We start from the raw sequence: 13,897 nt of genomic DNA, 5'->3' as shown, positions 1-13,897 counted from the left end.
CCTGGTGGCGCAGTGGTTAAGAATCTGCCTGACAGTGCAGGGAACTATGGGTTCCAGCCCTGGTCCGGGAAGATCCCACATGCCGTGGAGCAACTAAGCCCGTGTGCCATAACTACTGAGCCTGTGCTCTCATCCATCGCTGCTCAAGAAAACCTTATAAATGCGTAAGGGATGCTTACTTTTTTTTTAAAATTTATTTTATTTATTTTGGCTGCGTTGGGTCTTCGTTGCTGTGCGCGGGCTTTCTCTAGTTGCAGCAAGCGGGGGCTACTCTTCCTTGCGGTATGCAGGCTTCTCATTGCGGTGGCTCCTCTTGTGGAGCACGCGCTCTAGGCGCGTGGGCTTCAGTAGTTGTGGCTCACGGGCTCTAGAGCGCAGGCTCAGCAGTTGTGGTGTACGGGCTTAGCTGCTCCGCGGCATGTGGGATCTTCCCGGCCGAGGGCTCAAATCCGTGTCCCCTGCATTGGCAGGCGGATTCTTAACCACTGCACCACCAGGGAAGCCCAGGATGCTTGCTTTTGATTCTCAAATAGACTCCAGAGAAATGTGCTTATTGATAATGGTAGAGAAAAAAAAAACCCACAACTATAATCAATCTCATTGTCTATGTTTCTCGAAAGAAAAATTAGTATGATAAATAACCAAAAATATATGCAACTTTTAAATTCTGATTATTATTTCTTAATGGAGTAAATATCTTCCCCAAATCCATGATTACCTTGTTGTATAGGAAATGGTTTCCCAAGTGACTTCACAAGCTTCTGCTTTAATTAACTTCAGTTTAAAAAATAAACATAAAAATATAACTACATTTTGGGGTTTTTTTGACTTCAAGATTAATCTGAAAAAATATTATTGCCTTAAAATGTGATCTCCTAAGAATGAAACCTACCTCTACCTAAAAATGAAACCTATGAGTGGTACTTGTAGAAAGACTAAATCATTTAAACTAGTGATTTAAATCAATGATTTAAGACTAAATCATTTAAACTAGTGAATTACTCCATCTTTTACTTTAATGCATCGGAAGCTAAAATGTATGCTTCTGGATTGATACACATTTGCATTTTGTGTTAAGTGTAATTTGATACTAATTATGGACCAAGGAGGAATTTAAAGGCAATTGAGACATAGAATGAGGATGATAAAATAGTTACATGGTTTAAGAAGGTCTTTAGAAGCTATGTGTGATGGTAGAAATCGAGACTTTATTCTTATTAATAGGACTTGTATTTATAGAATTTAGTGAGGCTATTATTTTTTACATTTCCCATTGCTGTGATATTTGAGAATGTGTGCTCTTAGACCTAATTCTACTTTTAGCCCAGCTTCACATGACCTTATTTCTAGTGCAAGAGCCCAGGGCAGTTTCTCTGTAACATCCAAACGAGATCTATTGCTGGGGAGGAGAAATCTTAATTTAAGATTTGGACAGAGGAAACAAAACAGCTAGGTTGACATATTTACATTCTGTACTTCCCAACAGAACACTCCACTTTCTAACAAATTCTTACATTGTTGTTCAGCGCTATTCATTCAACAAGCTTTTGAGGGTTGTCTATGCCAGGCACTGTCAGGAAAGAGCGATGCAAAGATGAATGTCACAGGCCCTGTCCTAAAGAATCACTAGCTAGTATAAACTAATAATTACAATAAAGTGAGCTATGAAAGCGCTGAAAATGAAGCAAATATCTGTGCCTGGGAAAGCGTGGGAAGGCATCAAAAAGAAGAGGCAGCTTGGAGGTGGTATGGGATTAGACCAATAGCAACAGAGGTGGAAAGAAAAATCTTTGAACATCAGAAGTAAGATACTACCTCCTCTTATAATTCAAGATGATTTGCTCAGAAATGAGCTGTGCACCTTTCCTTCATTGCAGTTATTTCAATGTGTATGTTCAGATTTTGGTTTTGTGATTATTGAATGATGCTAGACTGAAAGTTCCTTGAGGACAGAACCATGACTGTTTGTGTTTACTATAGTATACACCCCAGCGACGACGCATACAAGATGCCGGACAAATAAGTGTTGAAGGGGAAAATAAAGTGGTGGGAGAGTTCTCAGGAGCGTAACTGGTCATTTTTTATCCAATATTGTCAAGTGAGAGAGCCACAGAATCTGTGAAAAACCATTCCTCTCACCAGAGGGGACTGCTCTATCGTTTGGCAAGGTATATATAATTCATTGCACTTTTCTGGGGCCAGAATTAACCATTTTCCTCCTTCCCTCTTTCCCTGTGGGATGAGTCATCCATTTGCCCTGATTTCAACCTTTCGGTTACTGATTCACCCCTTTGATTACCTGATACACTATGTAGATCTTCTGTTAACTAAAAAGGTCAGTTGAAGGAGTTTGTTTTTTTAATGATTATGCTACCTTGCTCACTCTTGTCTGTCTGTTGCAAGCAACATAGTTTGTGGGAAACAAAGTTCTCACGTATGGCATTCAAATTACCTTGCTAAAAACCTAACTCTATATTAAATAAAAGTCCAGTCTAATGTAGCGGACAAGAGAAAGAAGGCTTGCACTGTGAATAAAGAGGAACTGGGGTTTGGGGAACTTCCGGATTATCGCTGAGAAAAGAGAAATCCTTTATATGACATTCCTGATATGCCCTCCTAATTGTTCGCCTTCAAGGTTTATCCTGGTCTCGGGGCCTAAAACATAATCAGGTTTGCAAAGATCAGAGACGCCGAAAGTCACCCTCCACCCCGTCCCGTGCGTCCCACTGGAGTCAGCAAACACCGAGATTGCTTCCTGCAGCTCACGGAGGAGGGGAACTAAGGGAACGTAGACACCACCTCGGTTGTGGTTAAGCGCAGCGCACTGGCCGGCGTCACTGAGCCCTCGTGCGCAGGCGTACTAAGGGTACGCTCCCCGCCCCCCCTTCCTGTGCACGCGCTCGAAGCCCTCAACTCTCGCGAGAGAAGCGAGATTTATTCCTACGTACCGGGCCGTGCTGCTTATGGCGGCGCTGGAGAGGGGGCGCTGAGCTGTTGGGGTGAGTACGACCTCAGGGTCCAACTGGGGGTAGCAAGAAGCCACGTTAAGGGCGGATGAGAGGACCAAGACAAACGGGAGAGACTTCTGAGGCAGGGTGGGCACTCCTAGAGCTCCGGGTAGAGAAGATACCACCCTGAGTCCCTGCCCCGGGCTTTTCCACCCGGCTCCCGTTCAACTGTCTAGGCCTCACGTAGGGCTGCAGAGCAGAAACGAAGAGTCTAGGCCAGGCGGTCGCGCGTGGTGGTGGTGGTGGTGACTAAAGTGGGGGGAGGGAGCGAAAATGGAGGCTCCGACCGCAGCCAAGATGGAGGCAGGGGTGCGGGGCTCGGGCGCGGAGGCTGCTGGGAGTTGTAGTCTGGCTGCTTCCTTCTCTGCGGCTTGGTGGGGGGAACGAGAACTACAAGTCCCGGCGGGCGGGGCGAGGGGGTGGTGGCGCGGTCCTTTGTGTGAGACTGGAAGAGCTGGAGGCATAGAAGAGGGGCCTATTCTGACTCTGAACCCTGTGGTATCTTGGCCATCACCTGCTTGGGGATCTGACTACGAGTACCAGAGCGCAGTGCGGCAATGGCGCCTCCTTTGTGTATGGACTGAGACCCCGCTCCATCTAACTGCTTAGAGACACCTCCTTTCCTCGGCCACATCTGGCACGGTAGTGCGGCCGAATTGTCATCCTTACTTACATTCACCTAGAGCTGTTTATCTTGGGTCTCAACACCCAACCTTCCCCTCTAGTCCTCCCCTTCGGCTTTTTGAGAAAGAGAACCAGACTCTAAACTTAGGCACATGGCTCTTACCCTTCTAATCCTGGGGTTAGGGCGAACTCGGTGAGAACTCAGTGGAGTTCTCCTTACTCCTCCTCTGGTTCTTATGGTGTAAGAGCCCGGCCCATATTGTGCAATGAAAGGCATGGCTTCGTCATTCTATGTAGAATTAGTTTTTTAGAGCCCTGGTCGTAGACACTTTCGAGGTTCTTAACCATCCGATGTATCATAAGTAGGAAATCTTAGTGCTACGGTTCTTTTTGCTTTAAGGTTTTCCTTTAGAAACACCCAGTAGCTCCTCTCTTGCCTGACAAGTGAGGCAGGGAACCCTCTCTAAAAACAGCCTTCAATCCGCAAATACAAAAGCTGAACGTTGTTGTGTGAGGTAATTTCCTTGTTTTGCACCTAAAATGAGGAAAAGAATGTGGTCCTCTACATGTGTAGAGAATGTGTCTACCTCTACAGTTGGTAGACAGGGTGAAGGAGGAGGGAGGACGCCCAAAGGCACTTTGGTAGTTAAATCTTTAAATCCTTCCTGTGGGAGACTTAGCTTTTTATCAGGATGGTATGAACTGGCAGCTCTTGACTAGAGCTACCAACCTATAAAATGTAGGTACCAAATTATAACCCGCTGATATAAGTTATTCTATATCGAAACGCTGAGTAATTTTCGAGTTTCTAGAAGGGAAGCATTTTCAATACTACGTTGAGGGGCAGTATAATACTTTTGTGCCCTTTTGGTACTAACCAATATTGGGTATTCTTGGTTTGGGTAAGGAGGGGGTTTTATACTTGAATAGGCATATGCCTGAGTCATAAAATCTTGATAAATTTTCAACCTTGTTTTTCTTTTTTCCTTTTAGCCATAGGCCCGAAATAAAAGAGATGGTAGTGGTTTGAGTGATTTTGCAGCTGCTCTGGATGTTTACCATCGAGATGAGTATTTATAGCAGCTGAGTTGAAAAGTAAAGCATTTGAGGCACAGAAGATAGGTTTTCTTTTTTTGTAAATAAGTTCTGACTTGACAAGTATGACCTCTAGAGTATGGTTGAAAATTCTGGTAAATTCCCAGCAAATAAAAAATGAGAATGTGGAAGCTGACGTGTAGTCCTGCTTTATCCTACTCCTGTTTTCCCTTCCCTCCATCTAAAGACACACAATGCAGGACAATTACAACATTTAAAAAAATATTTTCTTTTAAATTGTGGTAAAATATACATAATGGAATTTACCGTTTTAACCTTTTTTTTTTTTTTTTAATTTTTAAGTGTACAGTTCAGTAGCATTAAGTTCATTCACATTGTTGTGAGGACCAGACTTTTGACAAGGTAGTTTAAACATGGAAATGCCGTGTGGGCAGATTTTTAAGGAGTTGAATTTGAGGACTGCATTACAAAACAAAAATCTTGAGATCTTGTTAAATAAGTACAAGGCATTGGTTTGCTTTCTTAGTTTGGTCTTTTCAAAAATCAAAGGGGGACTACTTTGAGATTTTTGACCCAGACTGTCTTATGGAGAGCTGTAACTTGTAGGATTTTTCATGATAGAGAATTACAGCTAAAAGAATTATAACTGTATTTTTTAAGACTTAATAGCTGGAATGTCTTCAGTGGTGAAATTGCTGTGGTGGGGGTGACTTGTTTTCTTGAATCCCATCATTTCTTGCTGTTAAATGCTTTCTGCCAAATCAAGATTTTTAAAAATTCCTTTGTCTTGGTATTAGAATGTTTTCCGCTTGCATGTGTGAGTACCTAGTTAAAGAAAGAATTCAAAACTTTTTTCCAGTTCATACATACTGCCAAGCCAGAGGAATTCTTAGATGTTTCTGTTTTGCTACATTTTTTATTAGGGGTATTAAACTGAATATTGTGTATTGAAAGATTATTTTTGGAGCATTATATGTCCTTTTAGGCTGAGGTATAATATTAATGTGTAGTTGAAAATAAATTGATCGGCAGTTTATTCACGTTGAACCCGTAGGCTATCCATTGGTTTGCAGCTGCAGCCAATATATAACCAGTTAGTTGTTTGCATTTCTGCTTCTCGGATGTAGTAAGTGCAAACTCCTGCTACGGGCAGGTTTGCTAGGTACTGCCTCCTTTTATCAGTGAAGGTCTTTGTTCAAGGGCCTTACATTTACTATTGCTTTATTGGGCATGCCAATGCCTTTTTCCCCTCATCAGTCTATATCTGCTCTGACCAGTGTGATAGCCATTAGCTGTGTGTGGCCATTGTGCACTTGAACTGTGCACAGTTCTGAATTGAAATGTGCTGTAATATAAAATAAGCATTGGATTTCCAGGGATGTTAAAAACATGTCAGTTACCTGTGGGAACTGATGACATTTGGATTTGGTTAAATAAGATAATTAAAATTAGTTTCACCGTTCTTTCAAGTTCATATGGTTACTAGAAAATTTTAAATTACATATGTGGCTTGAACAATAGTTCTGTTGGATGGTGCTGGTCTCCACTATTCTTTGATTTTTGTGTCTGGAGCATTTCTTCAGCTTCTTTCCACACTGGCAATTGTCCTATTTCAAAGTATTAGTATATGTAAAAGAAGTTAAGTGATGGGTGGGTGTATAATTTTAAATATCTAGTAACAGCACAATTGTTATTACTAAAGTAAACATATAGAAAAAGATGGTTGCAGCAATTTGATTTTCTCTTATTTCCGCTCAGCGTGTTGATGACTTAAATTGTTTTAAGGTGGTTAATTATCTAAACTTTATCATTTTCCTTAGATCCCAAAGTAAAACTGAATTAAAACCTGTTAGGCACTTCAGTTATACAGGTTAGAGAAAAATGTGATATACTTAAACTTGTCTTGGGTTAATGCATTAAGAAATACCAACTGGGGAGTTAAGGCAAGAATGAGTGTTAGTCATATAAATCAACAATAGAGAACCTTTTCAGTTCCGTGCTGCCTATTTGGGTCTTTGCTCTTATTCTCAAAGGAAGTACTCTGAAGAAAGTGGGTTAGGTGGAGGGACTTTTATAGACTGGTTTAGCATTTCTTTAACATTCTTCCCAAGTGAATGCTGTACAGACTTTGAGTATAATTTGTCAAAATGATAAACTGGGTTATGTGATAACATTTTAGATGGAGTAATGCCATATAAATGTATTAGTTCAACATGTATTAGTTTAGTGCCTACTGTGTGCCCGGCTTCAGCTAAGGCTTTGCAATAAAGCAGTGAACTGGAGGAGACAGTAAATAACAGAACAGGTGATGATAGTTTTAAGGCAGGTGAAATAGGGCGTGACTGTTTGGATTATCAGATCAAGTAAAGGAAAACTAACTTCTAAAACAGCATGACATAATTGATAATTAACTAATGGTGATAGTGTTCCCATACAGAGCAAAGGGAAAAGGAGTTGATTACTTAGTAATCAGGGAGACTCTCAGATCCACATTTAAATTGTTCCTTAGTTTTTTTTATTAGTACTCTGTATTTCATGTGACTTAAGCATCTAGCTTTGGGGGCGGGGGGGAGGTTGTAGGGGGTACACTTATGTTCAGAGGATTAAAGCAAAAGAATTGGTCAGTACCACCCATGAATGTTAATAATCTTAGCATGAGTGGATAGCAAATTTATTAAAATGCCCAATGGGTATCTTTTAAAAGAAGAGGTTGTTTCTTGATTGGATAATTAAGACTTTATACAGTTCACCAAAACAAAATCTTTTAAAGTTGGTGGACCTGTCTACCAACTTGAATTGTGTCTTTTGCTGTTACAGATTAACTATCTTTTGCTGTATTATTTTCTGCTGTGGTAAGTTTAGCAGTACCTGGTTAAGTGCTATCGGGGGCTGTGATAAAGAAATAAACTTGAGTTTGTCTCTCAGAAATTTGAAATATAATTGCAGGAACAAGATACATAAACATGTAAGTAAAGTGCAGAAATGATTTGGTACCAAAAAGCATGATGCCAGCAGTGGGAGTTACTGTAATAAATCTGTGCTGGAATGGTCAAGAAAGGCTTTTTTTGTCGCATTGAAGATAACAAAATGTATTCTTTGTGGAAAGACCCATATACACAAAGACTAGAATTCAGGAATCTCCCAAGAGTTGCATTTAAGAATTAGGGAGGAAAATGCACCTATCTAGAAGAACTGGAGAGCAGAAGAAGGTAAAGATGTAAAGATAGAACAGACACACCTTGAATGGTGGCAGTTAAACGCCGGCTGCAAGTCAGAAACACCTTGGGGGCAGGGTGGGAAAGAAAATATACCAATGCCTAGGACCTAACCCCAGTTAAATTAGAATCTCAGGGTGGGATCCAGGCTCTAATTTCCTCCCCCCCAAGTCCCAGGTGGGTTCGATTTGCAGCCAGGATTAAGAACTTCCCATTTAGAGTGCTGGAAAAATCACTGAGGATTTTGGACAAGGAGATGAGATGAATGAGATGAAATTGGAATTTTAGATAAATCAGTCTGGTAGTGTTATGTGGCAGAATATGGAAAGGGTTGACACTGGAAGTTAGCAGATGTGTCAGACCCCTGGACTAAAAAATATGTCATTTAGGGCAAAAGATGAATACACAAGGTATCTTGAAATATTGATAAGACTTGCAACATTGGGTGTGTAGGTGGAGAGGGAGGAATCAAAGATCATTACAGAAGTGGCCCTACGTCAGGCCAGTTAAATTACTCTTTGAGTGGGGACTGGGCATGTGTATGTCTTAAAGCTTCCCAAGTGATTTGAGAATCATTGCTCTACGAAGTATCTAGTCTGGGTAATAGGAGAATGATCCAAATAAAATTGAAAGATTTGACAAATGTAACACTTGATATTTGAAGTTACTGTATAAAGTCATGGAATGTTAGGTATACCCAATGGCCACAGATCAGCTGTTACTGACTTTTCATTTTGCATAGGAGAAACTGAAACTCAGGGAGATTAAATAACTTGTTTGTGACATTTTACTGGTAAGTATCAGTGTGATTAATATTGAGCTCTCCTACTTTGTTTCACCAGGTTTGACCTCTCACCTTATAGTCATTATTTCTGATGTTCTTAAATATACTGTCCACCTCTCAGCATATCTAAAACCAAATCCACCTTTTCTTTTCCCCATATAAGTCATTTTAGTTAACATTTGAGGCACTACAAAATAATAATTTTTTACAGCTAATACAAAGCACAATTCTGTGATTTTATTTATACATAATATTTCACTTCTCTTCTCTTCTCATCTTAATTGTTTCTCTTCTATAGACATTCCTCATCTGTTTATGGCAACAGCTCTAATGAGATGTCTGTTTCCTTCACTAAGTGATCCTTCATAGGATTTCAGGATTTCATACCCTTTCATCAAGAACTAAGGCTCTCTGTTTCCTGTTATATCAAGTTGAAACACTTCATAATCTGGCTCTACTGCATCTGTCACACCATATATCTCATTTCACTTTAACCCAGCCCTCTGTTCTAGCCAGGCTAGCCTATTGATTCCTCTGAAACAACCAGCCACACTTGTGACAGTCTCATGCAATAAAGCTCCCTTGATGCCAGGCATAGAAAATCCTATACATGGTCTCTGCTCTCAAGGGACTTAGGATTTAGTTGTATACTCTGGCTTGGTTTACGTGATATTTTATGCTTAGAATACTCAGCTGTTTTCTTTTTCTCAAAAATCTGCCTGTTTCTCCAAATTAAGCTGAAATATTCTACCTCTTACTAAAAGCCTTCTCTGACCATGTTGCTTTGATGCACAGACGGTGATGCATAAACAATAGTATTTCTAGAATAGTATGTGATGTAGTAGATACCCACATATTAGTTGAGCAAATTAATTTTGGACATTTTGTCCTATATTCTAGTTTTTCCTCCATGTATAAATAACTCTTCTCAACAAGGGTGTAAACTCCCTGATGGCAGGAAATTCTTTTATGTTTTCACAGTACCTAACACAGTGCTAGGTAGCTACAAAACACTTATACTAAATAGAATATTATGTTATGTAACTTCGAATTTATTTTTGGGGAGGGGGTGTCAATAAGGACTGAATAATTTCGGGTTTTGAGTGTATGTGCCAAAGGAGGTATCCATTAGCACTTGGGAGATTGCTCAAATGACATTGAGTGTGTGTGCTTCCAAGTTTTCTGCATTGCTTGATTCTAGGTTAATGAAATGAGTTTGTTCCTCTAGCTACCCTCTGTCCCTGATTCTTTTATGTAAGTTATACTTAATGTCTTCATTCTTATCTCTAGTATGAAGTGTAACAGAACAGACTTTACCACCTGAAACTGCTGCTTCAAGTTCAGATCAGGCAAGGAACAAACCTCGAAACAACCAACAAGACCAAAGAAGAGTACACTTAAGTTGAAGACACAACACTTGATCTGAAACAAGAAGTTTGTGCCTACTCAACAGCTTTGAAAGAGCACTTCCCAACGCTGCTAGTAGTCTTTGTTTTCTTCAGTGCTGTACTGTGAGATTGCCTGGTGCAGCAGCAGTTGTATTCTTTATTAGCTTGATAGGTCATTTTCTCTTGCACGCGCGCGCGCTCTCTCTTTTTTTTTTTTTTTTTTTTTTAAACACTAGCAACTTTCATCCTTTGAAACGTGTGCTGAAAAAGAAGAATCAGCAAATACTACTGAAAGTGCAATATTTGATTATCACTGCGAGGTAGGTTTATCGTTTCCTATTGGCAAGAATCAGTTTATAATTCTGGATTTCCTAATTACTTGGTTAAATTTAAAATCTTAATCTGTTTGCTTCTAAAGGTATTCTGAAAACAATTTATATTCTCAACTATTAGTCTGAAAATATCAACACTAGATGATTTTATTTATTGTCTTTTGTTAGATGACAATATTTATGCCCAAAACTGGGATTTTCCACCCCAGATTATATTTATTAATATACAGATCTCTTGATTTATTGGTCTCTTAGAAAGAAAAACTCCCTCTGTACTATTTAGAAGTTAGGTTTCAGTTAGGAGTGCCCTTTGTAGTCTTTGAGGTAACCTTGGGTAAAGAAAGCCTGCAGAGAAGGGACATTTGAAGGTGAGTTGTACTTTGTTAAGAGGGAGAAGAGTTTTTGGTAGAGGTATAGAAGTAACGGAATGAGCAGATTTGGGGAGATCTGAAAGCACGTGGTATATGTTGAGTAGTCTATAATGAATGGAGTAGAGAATACAGTTTTGTGGGGCAGAGAGAATAACTGGAAAGGGAGGCTTGCTGGAGGCAGGTTCTACAGGGCCCACTCTACTTGACTTTATTTTTCAGGAAAGTTGTCAGCTGTTTATAAGCAAGGGCTTAATGGATTTTGTATTTCAAACCTGAGATAGTTTATTGCTTCAGATTTTAAAGTTACATATTCATAAATGTATCTTTCAAAGACAAATGGTGCTACTTTTAAGGAATAGGCTGAGGATGGGAAGACCTGTTAGGAGTAATGGATGGAGTGTAAGGAAGATAAAAGCTAGGGTAAAGGCAGAGAAAGAGGTAGACACTAGGTGTTTTAATGGTAGAAGTAATAGGACTGGTGACTAGTTGAATGGGAAGTTGAGGCTGGAGGGAATTGATTTAGTCTATCTAGTTGTCCAAGTTAGAAATCTTTGTTCATAGGAATAGGGAAGTTCAGGTAGGGATTTGTGGAAATCTCTTCTGTTTATTAGATAGTAATTTGAAGTTGAGAAAATATTCTAGTATGGACTGTTAAACAGTGGTTGTTTGGGGGAGGTAAGATTGTGAAGGGCAATTGTTCCTTTTTAATCTTTCGTTTCTAGAGTTTCTAAAATCAGCAGAAATAAAGGCTTGAAATTCAGAAAGGAGTCGTTACTTTATAGGTAATAAAGGAAGAAGTGCCAAAGAAGAGAATGTTGAAAGAAATAGGTAGTCCAGGTAGGAATGCCAAGGAAGAGAATTTCAAGAACTGGGTGGTAATCCTTTTGTAAAACGCTTCATTGATCAAATGAGACGGGGAATGAAAACAGACCACTCCTAGGTTGTTGTCCTATAAAAGCTTCATCACCATTACAAGAAGCAGTGGGCCTTTATCTCCAGTTTATTTAAAGGTTGAGGACCTGGCTGTGGTAATGACCTTACTGTGGACCAGAATTATTCCTTAATTTAAAACTACCAGTAACGCCAATTTATTTAAATTATCCATAAACAGACATGTAATTACTCAGTATGAAGGTTATTGTATTATTTGCTTTTTTTGTTTGTTTCTTCCTACCTCATCTGATTTTTTAAAAAATAATTTTAGATTGGTACCAATTGTGCTGGGTTAGATAAAATAATGGGGATTGAAATTGTATAGCTCTGTCGTTACTATTCAGAAGGGTAAAAGATTAGATGCTACAGCTTTCATTGCATTGACATGAATTGTAGAGGTGGATTTAAAGTAGAAGTGCTTTTTGTTTAGCCTAATCTTTGTATTCTGAGTATTAGTTTACCACAGGAACATCCCCCCCCCCTCCCCGGGGGTGGGGGTGGAGGTGGAGGTGGAGGTGGGGGGAAGCAAATCTGTAAGGAAACAAGACAGGGTGACTAGGGGAGGGCTGTTGACAACCTGTCCTAGAAGATCCCAGTTTAGTCATCGAACTTCTCAGCAAGCCTAAGCTCAAAAGCCGCTCCCTGCTCCTCCTGGCATCAGCTGAGCCATTGGCATTATTGGTACTGGCCACAGTGGCATCGCAGACCATTGTGAGAGAAAGCCATCATCTGCTACATGAACATTTTTAATGTGTAAATGCATGCATAGCTGTCAAAAGTTAAGTTATATAGATTAATTCACATATTTACAAACAGATAAATAACAGTTGGGGGGTTATTGACAGTGAAACATGTTCTGATTGTACAGTTGTGAATTATTCCATTTAAAACGAGTGCAGCTAAGGAGACAGATTTGGTAATGCAGTAGAACCACAGATTTTGTTTTTATTTATTTTTTTACTTTAATTTTTATTGGAGCATAGTTGTTTTACAATGTTATATTAGTTTCTTGCTGTACAGCAAAGTGAATCAGTCATACATATACATATATCCACCCTTTTTTAGATTTCCATCCCATTTAGGTCACCACAGAGCATTGAGTAGAGTTCCCTGTGCCATACAGTAGGTTCTCATTAGTTATTTATTTTATACATAGTAGTGTATATATGTCAGTCCCAGTCTTCCAATTCATCCCACCCCGCCCCTTCCCTCCTTGGTAACTATAAGTTTGTTCTCTACATCTGAGAACCACAGATTTTAAAAGAGCCTTTGTAAAAAAACAGTAAAAGTAGTACATAATTAGGAATGAATAAAAATATTGAGTGGGATTGGCCTTAAAAGATATCAATGAATAAGGCTTATAAGAAGTTTGTCATGTAAAGATAGACATGGATTGTTTTGATGAGTATTTTGATCAAAGACAGTTTAAGGTGACAAGAAGGAAAGCAAAGCTAGGAACGTTAAAAGAAAACTAAAGCCCCAGGTGAATGAGAAGATAACAGGGTAACTTGGCTAGGAGCGTGGAGGCCTATGGTCAGGAACTGTAAATGTCTTGATTGATTTTCAAAGTCAGGTGTGCGAACTTTGGAGCCTGCTCTCCATCCCTAGCAAAAATCCAGGAGCAAACAAATAAAAAATAAGATGTTTCAATAAGGAGATTTGACAGAGTATCTCTTGATAACATAGTGGTCAGTATGGAATATAGATTGGATTATAAGCATTAAAAGGCTTTGACTAATGGACTGATTTTCAGAGAGGTCTCCATATGTGTGCTGCCAGATTCTATTCTTGCTCTACTTTTAAAAAATATTTAGTAGTAAGTAGTTACGTGTGTGCTCTGTACTAAGCACCATTCCAGGCTTTTTGTATGAAGTAACTAACCCTGACCATCCCCACAACCCTGTGAGGTGGGTATTAAGGAAGGACACAGAATGCTTAAAAGACAGATTACAAAGGCTAATAATTTAAAATTATCCCTATAAATTGGAACTCCAGGTTAACTAAGAAAAGAAATTTAAAAGCATTAGATTAGTTTTTTCTTTAGTAACAAAAGATCAGTTATACAAGTACTAAAAGGAGAAAATCTGATTTTACTAATTTATTAAGGAGTAATAGAGTTTTGGTTTTTTTTTTTTTAGTTATATAAAGTTACTCAAACTTTAGTCTACAGAATCAAGAAACATAAT

The 13,897-nt window shown here is 39.2% G+C and overlaps 1 protein-coding gene and 1 non-coding gene across 3 annotated transcripts in view; one reads left to right on the top strand and one right to left on the bottom strand.

Annotated features, from left to right (window-relative positions):
* The first annotated feature begins 2,876 nt into the window (after positions 1 to 2,876).
* Positions 2,877 to 13,897, top strand: part of CSDE1 (cold shock domain containing E1) — a 35,875-nt gene continuing 24,854 nt past the window's right edge. For both annotated transcript variants that reach the window (XM_068540562.1, XM_068540561.1), the window contains exons 1-2: positions 2,877 to 2,999; positions 9,978 to 10,395. The gene's annotated coding sequence lies outside the window, so the exon portion shown is untranslated. The remainder of the gene's footprint in view (positions 3,000 to 9,977; positions 10,396 to 13,897) is intronic.
* LOC137763184 (small nucleolar RNA SNORD35) lies at positions 12,360 to 12,445 on the bottom strand. The gene has a single exon (XR_011073744.1). It is a non-coding gene; the product is annotated as a small nucleolar RNA SNORD35 (small nucleolar RNA).

Source organism: Eschrichtius robustus, chromosome 3 (genome assembly GCF_028021215.1).
Source record: "Eschrichtius robustus isolate mEscRob2 chromosome 3, mEscRob2.pri, whole genome shotgun sequence".
Lineage (NCBI taxonomy): Eukaryota > Metazoa > Chordata > Mammalia > Artiodactyla > Eschrichtiidae > Eschrichtius > Eschrichtius robustus.
Note: the sequence above shows the minus strand (reverse complement) of the source record. Positions and strands in the feature narration are given on the sequence as shown.